The following is a 22769-nucleotide window of genomic DNA, read 5'->3' on the forward strand; positions in this document are numbered from 1 at the left end:
CTTTAATTAGATCTTTAAATAAGTCTCAGCTGTCTATTTTTTATCAGATTCGACAATGGTGCTTAGCAAAAGTAATAGGGAAAAACCCAGATCCATTCCATTTATTTATTACAGGGGGTGCAGGAACGGGAAAAAGCCATTTAATAAAAGCCATTCAGTATGAAGCCATGAGATTATTGTCAACAGTCTGTCGTCATCCTGACAATATTTGTGTTTTGTTAACGGCTCCTACGGGGATAGCTGCTTACAATTTGCGTGCCGCAACCATTCACCACACATTTAGCATAGGAAAAGATGTTCGTTTACCGTACACACCTTTGGGTGAAGAAAAGGTGAATTCTTTGCGTGTTAAATTTAGTGATCTTCAAATTTTGATAATAGATGAAATATCGATGGTTGATCACAGGCTGTTGTCTTATATTAATGGAAGATTAAGACAGAGTAAACAAAGTCTCTCCCCATTTGGAAACGTTAGTGTAGTTGCTGTTGGAGATTTTTACCAGTTACCTCCAGTAAAAGGGAAACCCCTGTATGAAGACAATCTAGGTATAAACTTGTGGTCTACTCTATTTAAGGTTGTGGAATTAAAAGAAATAGTTAGACAAAAAGATAATGTGTTTGCAGAGTTGTTAAACAGAGTAAGAACCCGTGTAAAGAAGACCCCGATGTTAAAAAGCGACATAGAAATATTAAAACGTTGTGAGACTGGTGAAGAGAGTTCAGCTTTGCACATATTTCCCACAAATAAACAGGTTAATGAGCATAATGTAGAACAACTGTTTAAAACATGTCCTGAATATGTCCAGATAGATGCTCAGGATTATGTAAATAATACAAAAACAGGGAAACTAGAATTGAAAACTGGACATCATAGCAAAACCTATGACACATGTTTGGCTGAACAACTTTTGTTAGGTAAGGATGCTCGTGTAATGTTGTGCAAAAACGTGGATGTTATGGACGGTCTTGTTAATGGGGTATGCGGTACTGTGACACATATAGTTTCTTCTGAAAATAAGAAATTTCCTCAAAAAGTTTATATTAAGTTTGATGATGATCATGTTGGTGCAGAAAGGAGGAAATCTGCAGGTGGTTCAGAGGTTTTAATGGGTTCTACGAGTATTGAGCCAGAGGAAGAGAAAGTAACTAAGAAAGGTGGTTTGCGACGACAGTTTCCTCTTAAACTTGCTTGGGCTTGCACAGTACATAAAGTACAAGGTGTTACTGTGGATAATGCTGTGGTGTGTCTCAAAAGAATATTTACTGCAGGACAGGCATATGTGGCATTAAGTCGTGTTAGAAATTTGTCAGGTTTGGTGATTCAAAATTTTGAAGATAAAGTCTTATATTGTAGGGACAACATTAAAGATGCAATACAGAGTATGCCCCCATTTTTGATAGGAAGTAACAGACCCAATTTTAGTACACATACTTTTAATGTCTTTTTGATTAATATTCAAAGTTTGACTCGACATGTATCAGATTTGGCATTGTGTACACAGCATTTGCAGCTTAACTGTATTGCTGTTACAGAAACATGGTTATCTGCTTCATCCTCATTTGAAACAGTAAACATCGATGGTTTTACTTTTCACAGTTGTCCACGAAGTTTATGTTACAGTAGCAACAACCCAGCACTGATGTCATTACAAGGACAACAACATGGTGGAGTTGGATTGTACAGTGCAGACAATTTGGCATATGACATTATCAAAGGACTACATGTCAATTTGGAATGTTTGATTTACAACTGTGTCAAGTATAACATATTGATAGCAGTCATTTATCGTCCACCATCGTATCCAGTGTCTTTGTTTAAAGAAAATCTAGCCAAGTTACTTGATTGGCTAGAGCCAAAAAGCAACACAATTACAGTCATGGGCGATTTGAATGACGACATTTTGAAATCATCAACTATCTGCAAATTTCTAACCGACAAAGGATATGTTCAACATGTGACCGAACCAACAACCGAAAAAGGGACGTTAATTGATCACGTTTATGTAAAAACGACACACTATGAAATAGAATCAATAGTGTTGCCAATGTATTTCAGTGATCACGAGGCAGTAGTTTGTTCTTTTAAATATAGAGGTTTTGATATTTATTGAATGATATTTATTCATTTAGTAATTTATTATATTTATTGAGTGATATTTATTGAATATGTATGGAATATTTATTTATTGAGTAATTGACTTTATATGTATTGAATATTTATCGAATTATATGTATTTATTTATTGAGTAACTGAGTTCCTATTTATTGAGTGATATTTATTTAATATTTATTGAATATTTATTCATTTTGTACTTTTTATATTTATTGAATTATATTTATTGAATATTTATTGAATGCTATTTATTTATTGAGTAATTGAGTTTATATTTATTGAGTGATTTTATTTATTGAATAATCTGATTTGTCACAGTTGTAGATGTGTCATTTTGAGGTTTCGTTTCCTGCATTACAACAGCATTTAAAAGTTAAATATATATTGTGAAACATTAGGTTCATTGAAGAACATTAAAAACTACAGTAATTACATTTTATTCTACATTAGGCGAACAAATTAACCCATTGATGGACAACATATGCACATCCCTTCTATTGTACAACATGGGTCTAAAGCAATTATGTTTGTTATGTCATTTATGTCAATTATGTCATTTGTTGTAGCAGTAGTATTAGTAGTAGTGGTAGTAATAGTATAATTATTAATAATATTGTTAATAATATTGTTATTAGTAGTAGTAATAGTAGTAGTCATAATAGTATTAGTTATTAGTATTAGTAGTAGTATAGTTGCAGTAGTAGTACTAAATAGTAATATTAGAATTTAATAATATTATTGTTATTAGTAGTAATGGTAGTAGTAATAGTAGCAGTAGTGGTAGAAGTAGTAGATATATTTTTCAATTATATATCATAGAAACACTCAGCTAGACATGACAACAGAAATGGACATGGGTCATTTAAGAACCATGTTGTGCATCAAAGGGTTAAAAAGCCATTATTTGGCATTTTTTCACAAAATAAAATAGTGCCATATATGCTGTTGCTAATGCAGGTTTTGCTTTCCCTGTCATGAACTGCCAAAAAGCAAAAGGCACTGGTGTTGGACTTCCAGTAGGAATGGGGTTCAATTCCCTGGAGTGCCTGATGGTTTGGTATTTACATGAAAGCTCCAATAATTTTCTCTCATCTTATTGTCTCTCATGATGGTCTCCAATTTCAATAAAACTAAAACAACTTGTAGCAACTCAATACATAGAATATGTGTAGACATTCTTATCCCAATAATGCATATTACTAATTAATCATCTTCTGTCTCCCCTAGATGTGTTTTACCTTCTGTCTCCTCTGTTGTCCTGTCACTTTCTGCAGGTGTTTCTTCCTCTTCTCTCTTGCCTTCTCCAGGTCAAGAACATTGTGTTCAGGATGCGACCTTCATGAAGCGTGAGCAATTTGGTGTAAACCGGATAATGTATGTAGGAGTTATGAGGACTTCCTGTAAGCAGTAGATGGCGCTATAAGTATGACTCAATGCTGATGCCCAGATGTGTTCAGGATGCGACCTTCATCAACCCTGTGCAATTTGGAGTAAATGGGATAACGTATGTAGGAGTTATGAGGACTTCCTTTTCAGCCAGTAGATGGCGCCAAGTGTGACTCAATTGTGACACACAGATTTGTGCAGGACGGAACCTTGATGAAGCATGAGAAATCAGAGGCAAATTGGATAATATATGGAGGAGTTATGAGGACTTACTGTTTCACCAGTAGGGGGCGCTGTAAGTGTGACTAAATACCGATGCATAGATGTGTTCAGGATGCGACCTTCATGAAGCGTGAGCAATTTGGTGTAAATCGGATTATGTATGTAGGAGTTATGAGGACTTCCTGTAAGCAGTAGATGGCGCTGTCAGTATGACTCAATGCTGACGCCCAGATGTGTTCAGGATGCGACCTTCATCAACCCTGAGCAATTTGGAGTAAATGGGATAACGTATGTAGGAGTTATGAGGACTTCCTTTTCAGCCAGTAGATGGCGCCAAGTGTGACTCAATTGTGACACACAGATTTGTGCAGGACGGAACCTTGATGAAGCATGAGAAATCAGAGGCAAATTGGATAATATATGGAGGAGTTATGAGGATTTACTTTTTCACCAGTAGGTGGCGCTGTAAGTGTGACAATACCGATGCATGCATGTGTTCAGGATGCAACCTTCATGAAGCGTGAGCAATTTGGAGTAAATCGGATAACGTATGTAGGAGTTATGAGTACTTCCTGTTTCACCAGTAGGTGGCGCTGTAAGTGTGAATCAATACCAATGTAAAGATGTGTTCAGGATGCGACCTTCATGAAGCGTGAGCAATTTGGTGTAAATCGGATAATGTATGTAGGAGTTATGAGGACTTCCTGTTTCACCAATAGGTGGCGCTGTAAGTATGACCCAATACTGACACAGATGTGTTCAGGACAGAACCGTCATGAAGCGTGAGATACATCGGACAAATTGGATAATGTATGGAGGAGTTATGGGGACTTACTGTTTCACCAGTATGGGGCGCTGTAAGTGTGACTCAATACCGATGTATAGATGTGTTCAGGATGCGACCTTCATGAAGCGTGAGCAATTTGGTGTAAATCGGATAATGTATGTAGGAGTTATGAGGACTTCCTGTTTCACCAATAGGTGGCGCTATAAGTATGATGCAATACTGACACATAGATGTGTTCAGGACAGAACCGTCATGAAGCGTGAGATATATCGGACGAATCGGATAATGTATGGAGGAGTTATGAGTACTTCCTGTATTACCAACAGGTGGCGCTATAAGTATGATGCAATACTGACACAAAGATGTGTTCAGGACAGAACCGTCATGAAGCGTGAGATATATCGGACAAATTGGATAATGTATGGAGGAGTTATGAGGACTTCCTGTTTCACCAATAGGTGGCGCTATAAGTATGACGCAATACTGACACAGATGTGTTCAGGACAGAACCGTCATGAAGTGTGAGATATATCGGACAAATTGGATAATTTATGTAGGAGTTATGAGGACTTCCTGTTTTACCAATAGGTGGCGCTATAAGTATGACGCAATACTGACACATAGATGTGTTCAGGACAGAACCTTCATGAAGCGTGAGATATATCGGACAAATTGGATAATGTATGGAGGAGTTATGAGGACTTCCTGTTTCACCAATAGGTGGTGCTATAAGTATGATGCAATACTGACACATAGATGTGTTCAGGACAGAACCGTCATGAAGCGTGAGATATATCGGACAAATCGGATGATGTATGCAGGAGTTATGAGGACTTCCTGCTTCACCAATAGGTGGCGCTATAAGTATGACGCAATACTGACACATAGATGTGTTCAGGACAGAACCGTCATGAAGCGTGAGATATATCGGACAAATCGGATAATGTATGTAGGAGTTATGAGGACTTCCTGTTTCACCAATAGGTGGCGCTATAAGTATGACGCAATACTGACACATAGATGTGTTCAGGACAGAACCGTCATGAAGCGTGAGATATATCGGACAAATCCGATAATGTATGGGGGAGTTATGAGGACTTCCTGTTTCACCAATAGGTGGCGCTATAAGTATGACGCAATACTGACCCATAGATGTGTTCAGGACACAACCGTCATGAAGCGTGAGATATATCGGACAAATCCGATAATGTATGGAGGAGTTATGAGGACTTCCTGTTTCACCAATAGGTGGCGCTATAAGTATGACGCAATACTGACCCATAGATGTGTTCAGGACAGAACCGTCATGAAGCGTGAGATATATCGGACAAATCGGATAATGTATGGAGGAGTTATGAGGACATCGTGTTTTATGGCGAAATGTCAAACTTTGGCGGGGCGCCGCGGCAAGGGTGTTTGGTGAAAACTCAATTTTTTTGATAACTTTTGATCACAAAGGTCTTAAGATGAAGCTGACCCGATATGAAGTTGATCGGATGAAATCTGTAGGAGGAGTTCGTCGAAGTACGAGGCATGGAAATGGTCAAAACAAGGACAAAATGGCACATTAAGAGCAAAATGGCGGACTTCCTGTTGCATGTTGGGTATAGCTCCAAGAGACATTTTAGTGTGTCTCGATGAAATACATGTGCCCTCCGAATTTCTTTCCCCTACATCCAACTGAAAGGTGGGGCTCGCCATTTTAAACTTTCCAGGGGGCGCTCTTGAGCCGTTTTGCCACGCCCATTTCCGTCACCAATGAAATATCCGATTTTCACCAGGACTGATGTATCTGCAAAGTTTCATCCGTTTTCATCGATGTTTAGGCCGCCAAAAAGGCATTTGTTTGGGGAGAAGAAGAAGGTAGAATAATAACTAGGGCTGCGAGCAGCAGTGAGCGGGCCCTCGCACCCCACGCGTGTCGGGGTGTGGCGCCGTTAAAGGGTGTGCTATTTCGGTGTGCAGTACTGAGAGAAACTTCCTGTCACTAGTAGGTGGCGCTCTAAGCGTGACTCAATACCGAAGCATAGATGTGTTCAGGACGGTACCTTGATGAAGCGTGAGACATGTTGAGTAAATGGAATAACGTATGTAGGAGTTATGAGGACTTCCTGCTTGACCTGTAGGCGGCGCTGTAAGTGTGACTCAATACCGATGCAAAGATGTGTTCAGAAGGTGACCTTCACGAATCGTCAGCAATTTGGTGCAAATCGGATGATGTATGCAGGAGTTATGAGGACTTCCTGTTTCACCAATAGGTGGCGCTATAAGTATGACACAATACGGACACATAGATCTGTTCAGGACCGAACCGTCATGAAGCGTGAGATATATCGGAAAAATTGGATAATGTATGTAGTAGTTATGAGGACTTCCTGTTTCACCAATAGGTGGCGCTATAAGTATGACGCAATACTGACACATAGATGTGTTCAGGACAGAACCTTCATGAAGCGTGAGATATATCGGACGAATTGGATAATGTATGTAGGAGTTATGAGGACTTCCTGTTTCACCAATAGGTGGCGCTATAAGTATGACGCAATACTGACACATAGATGTGTTCAGGACAGAACCTTCATGAAGCGTGAGATATATCGGACGAATTGGATAATGTATGTAGGAGTTATGAGGACTTCCTGTTTCACCAATAGGTGGCGCTATAAGTATGACGCAATACTGACACATAGATGTGTTCAGGACAGAACCTTCATGAAGCTTGAGATATATCGGACGAATTGGATAATGTATGTAGGAGTTATGAGGACTTCCTGTTTCACCAATAGGTGGCGCTATAAGTATGATGCAATACTGACACATAGATGTGTTCAGGACAGAACCGTCATGAAGCGTGAGATATATCGGATGAATCGGATAATGTATGGAGGAGTTATGAGGACTTCCTGTTTCACCAATAGGTGGCGCTATAAGTATGACGCAATACTGACACATAGTTGTGTTCAGGACAGAACCTTCATGAAGCGTGAGCTATATCGGACAAATTGGATAATGTATGGAGGAGTTATGAGGACTTCCTGTTTCACCAATAGGTGGCGCTATAAGTATGACGCAATACTGAAACATAGATGTGTTCAGGACAGAACCGTCATGAAGCGTGAGATATATCGGACAAATTGGATAATGTATGGAGGAGTTATGAGGACTTCCTGTTTCACCAATAGGTGGCGCTATAAGTATGACGCAATACTGACACATAGATGTGTTCAGGACAGAACCGTCATGAAGCGTGAGATATATCGGACAAATCGGATAATGTATGGAGGAGTTATGAGGACTTCCTGTTTCACCAATAGGTGGCGCTATAAGTATGATGCAATACTGACACATAGATGTGTTCAGGACAGAACCGTCATGAAGCGTGAGATATATCGGACAAATTGGATAATGTATGGAGGAGTTATGAGGACTTCCTGTTTCACCAATAGGTGGCGCTATAAGTATGACGCAATACTGACACATAGATGTGTTCAGGACAGAACCGTCATGAAGCGTGAGATATATCGGACAAATCGGATAATGTATGGAGGAGTTATGAGGACTTCCTGTTTCACCAATAGGTGGCGCTATAAGTATGATGCAATACTGACACATAGATGTGTTCAGGACAGAACCGTCATGAAGCGTGAGATATATCGGACAAATTGGATAATGTATGGAGGAGTTATGAGGACTTCGTGTTTTATGGCGAAATGTCAAACTTTGGCGGGGCGCCACGGCAAGGGTGTTTGGTGAAAACTCAATTTTTTTGATAACTTTTGATCACAAAGGTCTTAAGATGAAGCTGACCCGATATGAAGTTGATCGGATGAAATCTGTAGGAGGAGTTCGTCGAAGTACGAGGCATGGAAATGGTCAAAACAAGGACAAAATGGCACATTAAGAGCAAAATGGCGGACTTCCTGTTGCATGTTGGGTATAGCTCCAAGAGACATTTAAGTGTGGCTCGATGAAATACATATGCCCACCGAATTTCGTTCGCCTACATCAAACTGAAAGGTGGGGCTCGCCATTTTAAACTTTCCAGGGGGCGCTCTTGAGCCGTTTTGCCACACCCATTTCCGTCACCCATGAATTATCAAATTTTTCACCGGGACTGACGTATCTGCAAAGTTTCATTCGTTTTCATCGATGTTTAGGCCGCCAAAAAGGCATTTGTTTGGGGAGAAGAAGAATAACAAGAAGGTAGGAGAATAATAATAATAATCCTTCGAAATACAATAGGGCCTCGCACCGCCAGTGCTCGGGCCCTAACTAGTGCTGCGAGCAGCAGTGAGCGGGCCCTCGCACCCCACGCGGGTCGGGGTGTGGCGCCGTTAAAGGGTGTGCTATTTCGGTGTCCAGTACTGACAGAAACTTCCTGTCACCAGTAGGTGGCGCTCTAGGCGTGACTCAATACCGAAGCATAGATGTGTTCAGGACGGTACCTTGATGAAGCGTGAGAAATGTTGAGTAAATCGGATAACGTATGTAGGAGTTATGAGGACTTCCTGTTTCACCAGAAGGTGGCGCTGTAAGTGTGACTCAATACCGACACATAGATGGGTTCAGAAGGCCACCTTCATGAAGCGTCAGCAATTTGGTGCAAATCGGATGATGTATGCAGGAGTTATGAGGACTTCCTGTTTCACCAATAGGTGGCGCTATAAGTATGACGCAATACTGACACATAGATGTGTTCAGGACAGAACCGTCATGAAGCGTGAGATATATCGGACAAATTGGATAATGTATGGAGGAGTTATGAGGACGTACTGTTTCACCAATAGGTGGCGCTATAAGTATGACGCAATACTGACACATAGATGTGTTCAGGACAGAACTGTCATGAAGCGTGAGACATATCGGACAAATCGGATAATGTATGGAGGAGTTATGAGGACGTACTGTTTCACCAATAGGTGGCGCTATAAGTATGACGCAATACTGACACATAGATGTGTTCAGGACAGAACCGTCATGAAGCGTGAGATATATCGGACAAATTGGATAATGTATGGAGGAGTTATAAGGACGTACTCTTTCACCAATAGGTGGCGCTATAAGTATGATGCAATACTGACACATAGATGTGTTCAGGACAGAACCGTCATGAAGCGTGAGATATATCGGACGAATTGGATAATGTATGGAGGAGTTATGAGGACTTCCTGTTTCACCAATAGGTGGCGCTATAAGTATGATGCAATACTGACACATATATGTGTTCAGGACAGAACCGTCATGAAGCGTGAGATATATCGGACGAATTGGATAATGTATGTAGGAGTTATGAGGACTTCCTGTTTCACCAATAGGTGGCGCTATAAGTATGACGCAATACTGACACATAGATGTGTTAAGGACAGAACCGTCATGAAGCGTGAGATATATCGGACAAATCCGATAATGTATGGAGGAGTTATGGGGACTTCCTGTTTCACCAATAGGTGGCGCTATAAGTATGATGTAATACTGACACATAGATGTGTTCAGGACAGAACCGTCATGAAGCGTGAGATATATCGGACGAATTGGCTAATGTATGTAGGAGTTATGAGGACTTCCTGTTTCACCAATAGGTGGCGCTATAAGTATGATGCAATACTGACACATAGATGTGTTCAGGACAGAACCGTCATGAAGCGTGAGATATATCGGACAAATCCGATAATGAATGGAGGAGTTATGGGGACTTCCTGTTTCACCAATAGGTGGCGCTATAAGTATGACGCAATACTGACACATAGATGTGTTCAGGACAGAACCGTCATGAAGCGTGAGATATATCGGACAAATTGGATAATGTATGGAGGAGTTATGAGGACTTCCTGTTTCACCAATAGGTGGCGCTATAAGTATGATGCAATACTGACACATAGATGTGTTCAGGACAGAACCGTCATGAAGCGTGAGATATATCGGACAAATTGGATAATGTATGGAGGAGTTATGAGGACTTCCTGTTTCACCAATAGGTGGCGCTATAAGTATGATGCAATACTGACACATAGATGTGTTCAGGACAGAACCGTCATGAAGCGTGAGATATATCGGACAAATTGGATAATGTATGGAGGAGTTATGAGGACTTCGTGTTTTATGGCGAAATGTCAAACTTTGGCGGGGCGCCACGGCAAGGGTGTTTGGTGAAAACTCAATTTTTTTGATAACTTTTGATCACAAAGGTCTTAAGATGAAGCTGACCCGATATGAAGTTGATCGGATGAAACCTGTAGGAGGAGTTCGTCGAAGTACGAGGCATGGAAATGGTCAAAACAAGGACAAAATGGCACATTAAGAGCAAAATGGCGGACTTCCTGTTGCATGTTGGGTATAGATCCAAGAGACATTTAAGTGTGGCTCGATGAAATACATATGCCCACCGAATTTCGTTCGCCTACATCAAACTGAAAGGTGGGGCTCGCCATTTTAAATATTCCAGGGGGCGCTCTTGAGCCGTTTTGCCACGCCCATTTCCGTCACCCATGAATTATCAAATTTTTCACCAGGACTGACGTATCTGCAAAGTTTCATCCGTTTTCATCAATGTTTAGGCCGCCAAAAAGGCATTTGTTTCGGAAGAAGAAGGAGAATAATAATCCTTCGAAATACAATAGGGCCTCGCACTGCCAGTGCTCGGGCCCTAATAATCCTTCGAGTTTCAATAGGGCCTCGCACCGCCAGTGCTCGGGCCCTAATAATAATAATCCTTCGAGTTTCAATAGGGCCTCGCACCGCCAGTGCTCGGGCCCTAACTAGTGCTGCGAGCAGCAGTGAGCGGGCCCTCGCACCCCACGCGGGTCGGGGTGTGGCGCCGTTAAAGGGTGTGCTATTTCGGTGTCCACTACTGACAGAAACTTCCTGTCACCAGTAGGTGGCGCTCTAAGCGTGACTCAATACCGATGCATAGATGTGTTCAGGACAGTACCTTCATGAAGCGTGAGAAATGTTGTGTAAATCGGACAAAGTATGTAGGAGTTATGAGGACTTCCTGTAAGCAGTAGGTGGCGCTGTAGGTATGACGCAATACTGACCTACAGATGTGTTCAAGATGCGACCTTCATCAAGCATGAGCAATTTGGAGTAAATCGGATAATGTATGTAGGAGTTATTAGTACTTCCTGTTTCACCAGTAGGTGGCGCTGTAAGTGTAACTCAATACCGACGCATAGATGTGTTCAGAAGGTGACCTTCATGAAGCGTCAGCAATTTGGTGCAAATCGGATGATGTATGCAGGAGTTATGAGGACTTCCTGTTTCACCAATAGGTGGCGCTATAAGTATGACGCAATACTGACACATAGATGTGTTCAGGACAGAACCGTCATGAAGCGTGAGATAAATCGGACAAATCGGATAATGTATGGAGGAGTTATGAGGACTTCCTGTTTCACCAATAGGTGGCGCTATAAGTATGACGCAATACTGACACATAGATGTGTTCAGGACAGAACCGTCATGAAGCGTGAGATATATCGGACAAATTGGATAATGTATGGAGGAGTTATGAGGACTTCCTGTTTCACCAATAGGTGGCGCTATAAGTATGACGCAATACTGACACATAGATGTGTTCAGGACAGAACCGTCATGAAGCGTGAGATATATCGGACAAATTGGATAATGTATGGAGGAGTTATGAGGACTTCCTGTTTCACCAATAGGTGGCGCTATAAGTATGACGCAATACTGACACATAGATGTGTTCAGGACAGAACCGTCATGAAGCGTGAGATATATCGGACAAATTGGATAATGTATGGAGGAGTTATGAGGACTTCCTGTTTCACCAATAGGTGGCGCTATAAGTATGACGCAATACTGACACATAGATGTGTTCAGGACAGAACCGTCATGAAGCGTGAGATATATCGGACAAATTGGATAATGTATGGAGGAGTTATGAGGACTTCGTGTTTTATGGCGAAATGTCAAACTTTGGCGGGGCGCCACGGCAAGGGTGTTTGGTGAAAACTCAATTTTTTTGATAACTTTTGATCACAAAGGTCTTAAGATGAAGTTGACCCGATATGAAGTTGATCGGATGAAATCTGTAGGAGGAGTTCGTCGAAGTACGAGGCATGGAAATGGTCAAAACAAGGACAAAATGGCACATTAAAAGCAAAATGGCGGACTTCCTGTTGCATGTTGGGTATAGCTCCAAGAGACATTTTAGTGTGGCTCCATGAAATACATATGCCCACCGAATTTCGTTCGCCTCCATCAAACTGAAAGGTGGGGCTCGCCATTTTAAACTTTCCAGGGGGCGCTCTTGAGCCGTTTTGCCACGCCTATTTCCGTCACCCATGAATTATCAAATTTTTCACCGAGTCTAACGTACCTGCAAAGTTTCATCCGTTTTCATCGATGTTTAGGCCGCCAAAAAGGCATTTGTTTGGGGAGAAGAAGAAGAAGAAGGAGAAGGGAGAATAATAATAATCCTTCGAAATACAATAGGGCCTCGCACCGCCAGTGCTCGGGCCCTAACTAGTGCTGCGAGCAGCAGTGAGCGGGCCCTCGCACCCCACGCGGGTCGGGGTGTGGCGCCGTTAAAGGGTGTGCTATTTCGGTGTCCAGTACTGACAGAAACTTCCTGTCACCAGTAGGTGGCGCTCTAAGCGTGACGCAATACCGACGCATAGATGTGTTCAGGACAGTAACTTGATGAAGCGTGAGAAATGTTGTGTAAATCGGACAAAGTATGTAGGAGTTATGAGGACTTCCTGTAAGCAGTAGGTGGCGCTGTAGGTATGACGCAATACTGACCTACAGATGTGTTCAAGATGCGACCTTCATCAAGCATGAGCAATTTGGAGTAAATCGGATAACGTATGTAGGAGTTATGAGGACTTCCTGTTTCACCAGTAGGTGGCGCTGTAAGTGTGACTCAATACCGACACATAGATGGGTTCAGAAGGCCACCTTCATGAAGCGTCAGCAATTTGGTGCAAATCGGATGATGTATGCAGGAGTTATGAGGACTTCCTGTTTCACCAATAGGTGGCGCTATAAGTATGACGCAATACTGACACATAGATGTGTTCAGGACAGAACTGTCATGAAGCCTGAGACATATCGGACAAATCGGATAATGTATGGAGGAGTTATGAGGACGTACTGTTTCACCAATAGGTGGCGCTATAAGTATGACGCAATACTGACACATAGATGTGTTCAGGACAGAACTGTCATGAAGCGTGAGACATATCGGACAAATCCGATAATGTATGGAGGAGTTATGAGGACGTACTGTTTCACCAATAGGTGGCGCTATAAGTATGACGCAATACTGACACATAGATGTGTTCAGGACAGAACTGTCATGAAGCGTGAGACATATCGGACAAATCGGATAATGTATGGAGGAGTTATGAGGACTTCCTGTTTCACCAATAGGTGGCGCTATAAGTATGACGCAATACTGACACATAGATGTGTTCAGGACAGAACCGTCATGAAGCGTGAGATATATCGGACAAATTGGATAATGTATGGAGGAGTTATGAGGACTTCGTGTTTTATGGCGAAATGTCAAACTTTGGCGGGGCGCCACGGCAAGGGTGTTTGGTGAAAACTCAATTTTTTTGATAACTTTTGATCACAAAGGTCTTAAGATGAAGCTGACCCGATATGAAGTTGATCGGATGAAATCTGTAGGAGGAGTTCGTCGAAGTACGAGGCATGGAAATGGTCAAAACAAGGACAAAATGGCACATTAAGAGCAAAATGGCGGACTTCCTGTTGCATGTTGGGTATAGCTCCAAGAGACATTTAAGTGTGGCTCGATGAAATACATATGCCCACCGAATTTCGTTCGCCTACATCAAACTGAAAGGTGGGGCTCGCCATTTTAAACTTTCCAGGGGGCGCTCTTGAGCCGTTTTGCCACACTAATTTCCGTTACCCATGAATTATCAAATTTTTCACCGGGACTGACGTATCTGCAAAGTTTCATCCGTTTTCATCGATGTTCAGGCCGCCTAAAAGGCATTTGTTTGGAGTAAAGAAGGAGAAGAAGGAGAAGTATAATAATAACTAGGGCTGCGAGCAGCAGTGAGCGGGCCCTCGCACCCCATGCGTGTCGGGGTGTGGCGCCGTTAAAGGGTGTGCTATTTCGGTGTGCAGTACTGAGAGAAACTTTCTGTCACCAGTAGGTGGCGCTCTAAGCGTGACTCAATACCGATGCATAGATGTGTTCAGGGCCGTACCTTGATGAAGCGTGAGAAGTGTTGAGTAAATGGGATAATGTATGTAGGAGTTATGAGGACTTCCTGTTTCACCAGTAGGTGGCGCTGTAAGTGTGACTCAATACCGACACATAGATGGGTTCAGAAGGCCACCTTCATGAAGCGTCAGCAATTTGGTGCAAATCGGATGATGTATGCAGGAGTTATGAGGACTTCCTGTTTCACCAATAGGTGGCGCTATACGTATGACGCAATACTGACACATAGATGTGTTCAGGACAGAACCGTCATGAAGCGTGAGATATATCGGACAAATCCGATAATGTATGGAGGAGTTATGGGGACTTCCTGTTTCACCAATAGGTGGCGCAATACGTATGATGCAATACTGACACATAGATGTGTTCAGGACAGAACCGTCATGAAGCGTGAGATATATCGGACAAATTGGATAATGTATGGAGGAGTTATGAGGACTTCCTGTTTCACCAATAGGTGGCGCTATAAGTATGACGCAATACTGACACATAGATGTGTTCAGGACAGAACCGTCATGAAGCGTGAGATATATCAGACGCATTGGATAATGTATGTAGGAGTTATGAAGACTTCCTGTTTCACCAATAGGTGGCGCTATAAGTATGACGCAATACTGAAACATAGATGTGTTCAGGACAGAACCTTCATGAAGCGTGAGATATATCGGACGAATTGGATAATGTATGGAGGAGTTATAAGGACTTCCTGTTTCACCAATAGGTGGCGCTATAAGTATGACGCAATACTGACACATAGATGTGTTCAGGACAGAACCGTCATGAAGCGTGAGATATATCGGACAAATTGGATAATGTATGGAGGAGTTATGAGGACTTCCTGTTTCACCAATAGGTGGCGCTATAAGTATGACGCAATACTGACACATAGATGTGTTCAGGACAGAACCGTCATGAAGCGTGAGATATATCGGACAAATTGGATAATGTATGGAGGAGTTATGAGGACTTCGTGTTTTATGGCGAAATGTCAAACTTTGGCGGGGCGCCACGGCAAGGGTGTTTGGTGAAAACTCAATTTTTTTGATAACTTTTGATCACAAAGGTCTTAAGATGAAGCTGACCCGATATGAAGTTGATCGGATGAAATCTGTAGGAGGAGTTCGTCGAAGTACGAGGCATGGAAATGGTCAAAACAAGGACAAAATGGCACATTAAAAGCAAAATGGCGGACTTCCTGTTGCATGTTGGGTATAGCTCCAAGAGACATTTAAGTGTGGCTCGATGAAATACATATGCCCACCGAATTTCGTTCGCCTACATCAAACTGAAAGGTGGGGCTCGCCATTTTAGATTTTCCAGGGGGCGCTCTTGAGCCGTTTTGCCACGCCCGTTTCCGTCACCCATGAATTATCAAATTTTTCACCGGGACTGACGTATCTGCAAAGTTTCATCCGTTTTCATCGATGTTCAGGCCGCCTAAAAGGCATTTGTTTGGAGTAAAGAAGGAGAAGGAGAATAATAATAATAACTAGGGCTGCGAGCAGCAGTGAGCGGGCCCTCGCACCCCATGCGTGTCGGGGTGTGGCGCCGTTAAAGGGTGTGCTATTTCGGTGTGCAGTACTGAGAGAAACTTTCTGTCACCAGTAGGTGGCGCTCTAAGCGTGACTCAATACCGAAGCATAGATGTGTTCAGGACGGTACCTTGATGAAGCGTGAGAAATGTTGAGTAAATTGGATAACGTATGTAGGAGTTATGAGGACTTCCTGTTTCACCAATAGGCGGCGCTATAAGTATGACGCAATACTGACACATAGATGTGTTCAGGACAGAACCGTCATGAAGCGTGAGATATATCGGACAAATTGGATAATGTATGGAGGAGTTATGAGGACTTCCTGTTTCACCAATAGGTGGCGCTATAAGTATGACGCAATACTGACACATAGATGTGTTCAGGACAGAACCGTCATGAAGCGTGAGATATATCGGACAAATTGGATAATGTATGGAGGAGTTATGAGGACTTCCTGTTTCACCAATAGGTGGCGCTATAAGTATGACGCAATACTGACACATAGATGTGTTCAGGACAGAACCGTCATGAAGCGTGAGATATATCGGACAAATTGGATAATGTATGGAGGAGTTATGAGGACTTCCTGTTTCACCAATAGGTGGCGCTATAAGTATGACGCAATACTGACACATAGATGTGTTCAGGACAGAACCGTCATGAAGCGTGAGATATATCGGACAAATTGGATAATGTATGGAGGAGTTATGAGTACTTCCTGTTTCACCAATAGGTGGCGCTATAAGTATGACGCAATACTGACACATAGATGTGTTCAGGACAGAACCGTCATGAAGCGTGAGATATATCGGACAAATTGGATAATGTATGGAGGAGTTATGAGGACTTCCTGTTTCACCAATAGGTGGCGCTATAAGTATGACGCAATACTGACACATAGATGTGTTCAGGACAGAACCGTCATGAAGCGTGAGATATATCGGACAAATTGGATAATGTATGGAGGAGTTATGAGGACTTCCTGTTTCACCAATAGGTGGCGCTATAAGTATGACGCAATACTGACACATAGATGTGTTCAGGACAGAACCGTCATGAAGCGTGAGATATATCGGACAAATTGGATAATGTATGGAGGAGTTATGAGGACTTCCTGTTTCACCAATAGGTGGCGCTATAAGTATGACGCAATACTGACACATAGATGTGTTCAGGACAGAACCGTCATGAAGCGTGAGATATATCGGACAAATTGGATAATGTATGGAGGAGTTATGAGTACTTCCTGTTTCACCAATAGGTGGCGCTATAAGTATGACGCAATACTGACACATAGATGTGTTCAGGACAGAACCGTCATGAAGCGTGAGATATATCGGACAAATTGGATAATGTATGGAGGAGTTATGAGGACTTCCTGTTTCACCAATAGGTGGCGCTATAAGTATGACGCAATACTGACACATAGATGTGTTCAGGACAGAACCGTCATGAAGCGTGAGATATATCGGACAAATTGGATAATGTATGGAGGAGTTATGAGGACTTCCTGTTTCACCAATAGGTGGCGCTATAAGTATGACGCAATACTGACACATAGATGTGTTCAGGACAGAACCGTCATGAAGCGTGAGATATATCGGACAAATTGGATAATGTATGGAGGAGTTATGAGTACTTCCTGTTTCACCAATAGGTGGCGCTATAAGTATGACGCAATACTGACACATAGATGTGTTCAGGACAGAACCGTCATGAAGCGTGAGATATATCGGACAAATTGGATAATGTATGGAGGAGTTATGAGGACTTCCTGTTTCACCAATAGGTGGCGCTATAAGTATGACGCAATACTGACACATAGATGTGTTCAGGACAGAACCGTCATGAAGCGTGAGATATATCGGACAAATTGGATAATGTATGGAGGAGTTATGAGGACTTCCTGTTTCACCAATAGGTGGCGCTATAAGTATGACGCAATACTGACACATAGATGTGTTCAGGACAGAACCGTCATGAAGCGTGAGATATATCGGACAAATTGGATAATGTATGGAGGAGTTATGAGTACTTCCTGTTTCACCAATAGGTGGCGCTATAAGTATGACGCAATACTGACACATAGATGTGTTCAGGACAGAACCGTCATGAAGCGTGAGATATATCGGACAAATTGGATAATGTATGGAGGAGTTATGAGGACTTCCTGTTTCACCAATAGGTGGCGCTATAAGTATGACGCAATACTGACACATAGATGTGTTCAGGACAGAACCGTCATGAAGCGTGAGATATATCGGACAAATTGGATAATGTATGGAGGAGTTATGAGGACTTCCTGTTTCACCAATAGGTGGCGCTATAAGTATGACGCAATACTGACACATAGATGTGTTCAGGACAGAACCGTCATGAAGCGTGAGATATATCGGACAAATTGGATAATGTATGGAGGAGTTATGAGGACTTCGTGTTTTATGGCGAAATGTCAAACTTTGGCAGGGCGCCACGGCAAGGGTGTTTGGTGAAAACTCAATTTTTTTGATAACTTTTGATCACAAAGGTCTTAAGATGAAGCTGACCCGATATGAAGTTGATCGGATGAAATCTGTAGGAGGAGTTCGTCGAAGTACGAGGCATGGAAATGGTCAAAACAAGGACAAAATGGCACATTAAGAGCAAAATGGCGGACTTCCTGTTGCATGTTGGGTATAGCTCCAAGAGACATTTAAGTGTGGCTCGATGAAATACATATGCCCACCGAATTTCGTTAGCCTACATCAAACTGAAAGGTGGGGCTCGCCATTTTAAACTTTCCAGGGGGCGCTCTTGAGCCGTTTTGCCACGCCCATTTCCGTCACCCATGAATTATCAAATTTTTCACCGGGACTGACGTATCTGCAAAGTTTCATCCGTTTTCATCGATGTTCAGGCCGCCTAAAAGGCATTTGTTTGGAGTAAAGGAGAAGAAGAAGGAGAAGAAGAATAATAATAATCCTTCGAGTTTCAATAGGGCCTCGCACCGCCAGTGCTCGGGCCCTAACTAGTGCTGCGAGCAGCAGTGAGCGGGCCCTCGCACCCCACGCGGGTCGGGGTGTGGCGCCGTTAAAGGATGTGCTATTTCGGTGTCCAGTACTGACAGAAACGTCCTGTCACCAGTAGGTGGCGCTCTAAGCGTGACTCAATACCGACGCATAGATGTGTTCAGGACAGTACCTTGATGAAGCGTGAGAAATGTTGTGTAAATCGGACAAAGTATGTAGGAGTTATGAGGACTTCCTGTAAGCAGTAGGTGGCGCTGTAGGTATGACGCAATACTGACCTACAGATGTGTTCAAGATGCAACCTTCATCAAGCATGAGCAATTTGGAGTAAATCGGATAATGTATGTAGGAGTTATGAGTACTTCCTGTTTCACCAGTAGGTGGCGCTGTAAGTGTAACTCAATACCGACGCATAGATGTGTTCAGAAGGTGACCTTCATGAAGCGTCAGCAATTTGGTGCAAATCGGATGATGTATGCAGGAGTTATGAGGACTTCCTGTTTCACCAATAGGTGGCGCTATAAGTATGACGCAATACTGACACATAGATGTGTTCAGGACAGAACCATCATGAAGCGTGAGATAAATGGGACAAATCGGATAATGTATGGAGGAGTTATGAGGACTTCCTGTTTCACCAATAGGTGGCGCTATAAGTATGACGCAATACTGACACATAGATGTGTTCAGGACAGAACCGTCATGAAGCGTGAGATATATCGGACAAATCGGATAATGTATGGAGGAGTTATGAGGACTTCCTGTTTCACCAATAGGTGGCGCTATAAGTATGACGCAATACTGACACATAGATGTGTTCAGGACAGAACCGTCATGAAGCGTGAGATATATCGGACAAATCCGATAATGTATGGAGGAGTTATGAGGACTTCCTGTTTCACCAATAGGTGGCGCTATAAGTATGACGCAATACTGACCCATAGATGTGTTCAGGACACAACCGTCATGAAGCGTGAGATATATCGGACAAATCCGATAATGTATGGAGGAGTTATGAGGACTTCCTGTTTCACCAATAGGTGGCGCTATAAGTATGACGCAATACTGACCCATAGATGTGTTCAGGACAGAACCGTCATGAAGCGTGAGATATATCGGACAAATCGGATAATGTATGGAGGAGTTATGAGGACATCGTGTTTTATGGCGAAATGTCAAACTTTGGCGGGGCGCCGCGGCAAGGGTGTTTGGTGAAAACTCAATTTTTTTGATAACTTTTGATCCCAAAGGTCTTAAGATGAAGCTGACCCGATATGAAGTTGATCGGATGAAATCTGTAGGAGGAGTTCGTCGAAGTACGAGGCATGGAAATGGTCAAAACAAGGACAAAATGGCACATTAAGAGCAAAATGGCGGACTTCCTGTTGCATGTTGGGTATAGCTCCAAGAGACATTTAAGTGTGGCTCGATGAAATACATATGCCCACCGAATTTCGTTCGCCTACATCAAACTGAAAGGTGGGGCTCGCCATTTTAAACTTTCCAGGGGGCGCTCTTGAGCCGTTTTGCCACACCCATTTCCGTCACCCATGAATTATCAAATTTTTCACCGGGACTGACGTATCTGCAAAGTTTCATCCGTTTTCATCGATGTTCAGGCCGCCTAAAAGGCATTTGTTTGGAGTAAAGAAGGAGAAGAAGGAGAAGTATAATAATAATAATAATAATCCTTCGAAATTCAATAGGGCCTCGCACCGCCAGTGCTCGGGCCCTAATAATCCTTCGAAATTCAATAGGGCCTCGCACCGCCAGTGCTCGGGCCCTAATAATAATCCTCGAAATTCAATAGGGCCTCGCACCGCCAGTGCTCGGGCCCTAATAATCCTTCGAAATTCAATAGGGCCTCGCACCGCCAGTGCTCGGGCCCTAATAATAATCCTTCGAAATTCAATAGGGCCTCGCACCGCCAGTGCTCGGGCCCTAATAATAATCCTTCGAATTTCAATAGGGCCTCGCACCGCCAGTGCTCGGGCCCTAACTAGTGCTGCGAGCAGCAGTGAGCGGGCCCTCGCACCCCACGCGGGTCGGGGTGTGGTGCCGTTAAAGGGTGTGCTATTTCGGTGTCCAGTACTGACAGAAACTTCCTGTCACCAGTAGGTGGCGCTCTAAGCGTGACTCAATACCGAGGCATAGATGTGTTCAGGACAGTACCTTGATGAAGCGTGAGAAATGTTGTGTAAATCGGACAAAGTATGTAGGAGTTATAAGGACTTCCTGTAAGCAGTAGGTGGCGCTGTAGGTATGACGCAATACTGACCTACAGATGTGTTCAAGATGCGACCTTCATCAAGCATGAGCAATTTGGAGTAAATCGGATAATGTATGTAGGAGTTATGAGTACTTCCTGTTTCACCAGTAGGTGGCGCTGTAAGTGTAACTCAATACCGACGCATAGATGTGTTCAGAAGGTGACCTTCATGAAGCGTCAGCAATTTGGTGCAAATCGGATGATGTATGCAGGAGTTATGAGGACTTCCTGTTTCACCAATAGGTTGCGCTATAAGTATGACGCAATACTGACACATAGATGTGTTCAGGACAGAACCATCATGAAGCGTGAGATATATCGGACAAATTGGATAATGTATGGAGGAGTTATGAGGACTTCCTGTTTCACCAATAGGTGGCGCTATAAGTATGACGCAATACTGACACATAGATGTGTTCAGGACAGGACCGTCATGAAGCGTGAGATATATCGGACGAATTGGATAATGTATGTAGGAGTTATGAGGACTTCCTGTTTCACCAATAGGTGGCGCTATAAGTATGACGCAATACTGACACATAGATGTGTTCAGGACAGAACCGTCATGAAGCGTGAGATATATCGGACAAATTGGATAATGTATGGAGGAGTTATGAGGACTTCCTGTTTCACCAATAGGTGGCGCTATAAGTATGACGCAATACTGACACATAGATGTGTTCAGGACCGAACCGTCATGAAGCGTGAGATATATCTGACAAATTGGATAATGTATGTAGGAGTTATAAGGACTTCGTGTTTTATGGCGAAATGTCAAACTTTGGCGGGGCGCCACGGCAAGGGTGTTTGGTGAAAACTCAATTCTTTTGATAACTTTTGATCACAAAGGTCTTAAGATGAAGCTGACCCGATATGAAGTTGATCAGATGAAATCTGAAGGAGGAGTTCGTCGAAGTACGAGGCATGGAAATGGTCAAAACAAGGACAAAATGGCACATTAAGAGCAAAATGGCGGACTTCCTGTTGCATGTTGGGTATAGGTCCAAGAGACATTTTAGTGTGTCTCGATGAACTACATATGCCCACCGAATTTCGTTCGCCTACATCAAACTGAAAGGTGGGGCTCGCCATTTTAAATTTTCCAGGGGGCGCTCTTGAGCCGTTTTGCCACGCCCATTTCCGTCACCCATGAATTATCAAATTTTTCACCGGGACTGACGTATCTGCAAAGTTTCATCCGTTTTCATCGATGTTTAGGCCGCC

The sequence above is a fragment of the Borostomias antarcticus genome (genome assembly GCF_949987555.1).
Source record: "Borostomias antarcticus genome assembly, chromosome: 8".
NCBI classification, from domain to species: domain Eukaryota; kingdom Metazoa; phylum Chordata; class Actinopteri; order Stomiiformes; family Stomiidae; genus Borostomias; species Borostomias antarcticus.